At 36.3% G+C, this 5037-nt stretch overlaps 1 protein-coding gene across 1 annotated transcript in view; it reads right to left on the reverse strand.

Moving 5' to 3' along the window:
* The window catches only part of LOC135208254 (ionotropic receptor 21a-like), a 40874-nt gene extending 40472 nt beyond the window's left edge, over nt 1–402 (reverse strand). The window contains exon 1 of the mRNA XM_064240370.1: nt 1–402. This exon is cut by the window's left edge and continues 975 nt beyond it. The gene's annotated coding sequence lies outside the window, so the exon portion shown is untranslated.
* Nucleotides 403–5037: the final 4635 nt, after the last annotated feature.

Here is a 5037-nt window from a genome sequence, read left to right on the forward strand (position 1 = left end):
AGGGATGATAATCGTCGTACGTTCCCCTTTCAAGGGACCCGAAAACAAACCCTTCATTAACTGCCTGATCTGCTCTCCGTCGCCTATTTCCCAAAAGTCGTCGTCTATCGAAGAAAACTTGCGTGGAAGTGAATTAAAGGTGGCCGAGCCTTCACACTGTCTTCCAATCAAGCTTAGGAAGTATATGAGAAGCGTTAAGCTCTTCATGATGGCCAAGTAACTGGCTGAATCGACAACAACTTTGCAGTTCGAAAGCTGGAATGAAGCTTGGCGATCCAGTGGATGGAACCTCCGGTCGCATTCAGCTTTCCTGAGTCAAGCGCCCTCTTCGCTGCAGGAGTCAGACGGAAATGACCGTAACGGATCCGCTAGATACTTGCTGTCCCGCGAAATCAATAAATGCTTTTAGATTTCATCATCAGTGGACGAATCGGAAGCTCTCTCTCTCTCTCTCTCTCTCTCTCTCTCTCTCAAATATCAGTCATCTTCCGTTCGCTCATTTTTTTTTTCTTTTTGTCCAGCAGTCAGGGACAGAGAAGTTACAAAAATTAGGATGTCTCAAAGACTTATTATAGTACATCCGAGGAGACATCGTGTGCTCACTTATCTCTTAGAGCAGGCTTTACAGTTCATTCGCAGTGTCCTAATGATTTTGTCTAGCTTTCTTTTAAATCCTCAACACTGTTGCTGTTTACAACTTCTGGTGGCAGTTTATTCCATGTGTCACATATCTTGTAAGTTCCCACACATTATTTCTTGTCTGGTTTTCATTTAACGTAAATAGGTTACTGTCTACTTTTGTTATGCCTTTTAGTATTTTGAAAGTTTCTATCCGTTGTCCACGCAATCGTCGTGTTTCGAAGCCATATATTATTCAGGCTCTCTGGTCGTCTTTGGTAACCTATTTGCCTCCTGGATGGAATTAATTTTGTGGCTCTTGGTTGTACCCCTTCTAAACAGAAGTGAGATAACTGAAAAATGTGAACGCCAATAAACTAAAAATCATAATGATGAAAATGTCCTTACTCTGCCCTCGGATATTATATATATATATATATATATATATATATATATATATATATTATATATATATATATATTTATATATATGTATATATATATATATATATACATATAATATATATATTATATATATATATATACCTATATATCTATATATATATATATAGAGGGAGGGAGAATCTTAACATATATATTTGGTTTAATCTATTTGTACATGAGCAAGTAGTGAAAACCAACCCATTGTAAACTTCTGAACAACTGCTCGCTTAACGTAACCGAAATATTTTCAAAACAGCTCGGAATATGCAAAGTATTCAGCAGGTTTCAGTGCCTTAGGATTAAAGACTTTTTTTTTTAGGATCAATGCCTAGTTTAAGATCGAAAGCATACAACACGACAAAAATCACTGTAACTGCAGTGAGAAGACTTCAAGCAAAGCTGTTTAAGAATTGGAAAAAAAGGTACCTATACTCTGTTTTTTTCCATCTGTCCGTCCATCCGCCTGTGGTGTTTTTGTATGGTAACACTGCGTCCCGGGCTTTAAATAGTTACGGTATGTGTAAGTTTCATGTAAATAAAAGGATATCTGGGTGTACATTTGCAACTGAAAATTGTTTTGATAATTTACTGTATTCGAATTACACCGTTAATATTCAAAATAGGACATTATTGTAATTGTTGAATGTAAGCTGAATGTAACTATCTAGAGCCCGGGACGCAGTGTTACCATACGGAAACACCACAGGCGGGAGGACAGATGGAAAACAACAGAGTATAGAGAAGATTATATACGTAGTCTTGTGATGAGTAGGAAGGGTTAGTGTTGATTTATGAATGTTTATGAAAAAGTCTGTTCAGGATGTAGGACGTTCAAGAATGGAGAAGTTGACGGAATTACCAGTGAGGTGCTGAAGTAGCCTACAGCAGCAACAGTGTGACAGCGTGGTTGACCAGGTGCAAGTTATGCCAGGAAAGGGAAAAGTTCCAAAAGAATGAGAGTGCGAATTTTAGCTGGGTCTTGAGGAAAGATTTGGAATAGAAGGATAGTTTCTACGGAAGCCAAACCTGAAAAGTTTTGAGAGATTGTCGAACACGTTTTTCCTTGTGGAAGTTAAATGCTGAAGTTGGATGTAAACAAAAACCATAAAAAAAGGTAAGAAGCTAATCAAGAGGGGGGGGGGGTGAATGAACGACGATAGGTAGGGGAAACATGTGTATGTTTCCAAAATTTGAACATATTAACGAGAGGAAGACCAAGGAAGGAAGGTAATAGCTGTTTGGCAATTCAACGGAGATGACCATCGTATCTAGTAGGATCTATTTTTTAGGTCTATACTAATGGGGTGAGTAATACGGTGAGACTATGGAAATCGACGGTTTGCTGGTAAACCCTCTGTACAGGCCTATAGAATGTAGTAAGGTGAAAGGGTGAAGGAACTCTACATAAGAATAATCACACTGCCAGTAAATAGTCCCTCGTGCAGAAATAACGTTCATAGAATAGGCCAGTAAATAGTCCCTCATGCAGAAAGAACGTTCATACAATAGGGTATTGTTATTCAGTCCTAAATCCTCTGTCAGCGATTGAGATTGCCTGTTACTCCCCAACCAAAGGAGGTCTTTATCAATGTCTGAAATGGTCTGGTGAGCAGTCCCTCCATTGTGGGAAAATACCCAGAAAGAAACCGAGAGATATGCTAGTACAGGAACATTTAAAATGACAACAACAGCGACTGTAATTTGGAAAATAATTTTTGTTTAGACCAAATAAGGCTGATTTTTTACGATAATCATTTATTTCATAATAAACTGCGAAAACAGAATGATTATTCTCAGTGACGATTACTAGCCTGTGATAAGCAGTTTGGCGAGGGATCTTCTATGCTTGACAAAAGAAAAAAATAGAACAACTCCGGGAATCATTTCATTCCCAATTCATGGACATGAAATGTGCCATGAAGAAAGAAGCCAATCAATAAGAAGGATCATTTTCACTCTACCATAAGATATAGTTTTCGTCCTAGTGCCCTCCACAGATAAAAAGTTACGGAATTCAACTTTTTATACAAAAACGTCTTCAAGGAAAGACCACTTCAGCTGCGCACCCATCGTAGAAGTCTTCCTGGAACAATAGAACTCGTTCCAATCAATTCAAAATAAGTCCCAAAATCACCTGCCAGATCTCTGTCACCTTTCTTTTATCTTTTATGATCATTTTTTTTAATCGTCCCTGTCAATCATGCTGCCATCAATTGAAACTGACCGAAGACAGATGGCCGTAAAAGACAGGGGATAAGTAAAAAAGCGGTTTCGAGAAACAGAAGGAATCGGTGATAAAGCGTCGACAGCCTTCAGATTATTTTACACTGCAATGTATTATGAATGCAGATGTCAAGCTGAAGACATCGCTGATCTATTTGAAAAGAATGCATTATCGTTTTATTTTACTATTAACGCTTTTCCGGATGGTTAACATTCACACCACGACTTAAGTGTTTCATTAACGCACGGACACATACACTGTATATGTAATATAAATACACTATATACTATATATATATACTATATATATATAAATATATATATATATATATATATATATATATAATAATTATATATATATTTTATATATAATTAATATAATATAAATTTATTTATAAATATATATTTTTATATAATATTTTTTTATTTAATAAATTTAGGCAGTAAGTCACTGATATCGGATTCTCTTTACGTTGGGAATTTTAAATATTTAAAAACCAAAAGGCATTATGAATGGTAAGTGCATCTGCAATGACCTTTATGGACTGATACATGGGCGACAGGGACATTATTCATTCATCACTCAAAAGTGACAATTGGTTACGACTATTTGGTACATATTCCTGTTGAATTCTGGTTCGTCACTCGATACTCGGACCATTCCATTTCGACTATGAAAGTACACACACACACACACATATATATATATCTATATATATATATATATATATATATATATATATATATATATATATTATATATCATCACTAAGCATTTCCCAAACAGGGTCATACTTTAATAGCTAAATCTTGGATGAACCCCGGTGCAGAAAGCTTCCACGACTTTACCTGCCACATGCGCAAGCGCAGAAGGTTCTCTAGCATTGTGTTGAACACCCACCATATACTGTACTAGTATATGCCATTCTCATCTACCGTGTTCACACTCGTGCATCGTGGATATTATGGCTTCCTTCCCTCACACTCGTTCCTTCCGTCCATCCAGTCGGAAAATTGTCTCATTTTATGTCAATAATGACATAAATGGTCTATACTTCAGATATTTTGTTAAATCATCATTGGAATACCATCCTCTTATTTTGTTGTTAATAGCCACCTTGAGACCTTGATCTATAAGGTAACTGTTACAGGCACGTACCGAGGTTGGGGAGGGGGGCGGTCGAACGACCATGCCCCTCCCCCCCCAAGTATTTCTGGAAGTTCGTATTTTCTGTGACTATCCTTATCATTGAACTGTACTTGCAAAGTAATAAATAATTATTGTTTTTTTGTTAAGTCGAGGTATATAACATAACAAGAAATAAAGTAATGTGCAGTTGTCTTTAACATAATAAATTAATCAATCAATAAAACTGAAGAAATATTCTTGAATTTCAGTGCAAACTTTCAACATTATAAGTAAAATTCTGTTAACCAAAGTCAGTAGTTTGAATAACATCTAATCGGGTAGAAGGGCATAGACTGCATACCCTTCCAATTTTTTCTTCTTCTTATAATAAAATAAAACTAACATTTTCAAGTATTTCATCTTGTATATACCTACATATGCAAAGATATTTATAGAAGAAATGGTCCAGTTTTGGAAAAAACGACCCTCCCCCATAAAAGAAAAACTAGGTACGGGCCTTTAAAATTGCTCGAGAGATTGACAAGACAAAAAAGGTATATTATTTGGCCTTCTTCCACGAGCCTTGTTACAGCACGAAACTATCAGTGCCTAAGGTGCTTGAATT

Source organism: Macrobrachium nipponense, chromosome 35, assembly GCF_015104395.2.
Source record: "Macrobrachium nipponense isolate FS-2020 chromosome 35, ASM1510439v2, whole genome shotgun sequence".
Lineage (NCBI taxonomy): Eukaryota > Metazoa > Arthropoda > Malacostraca > Decapoda > Palaemonidae > Macrobrachium > Macrobrachium nipponense.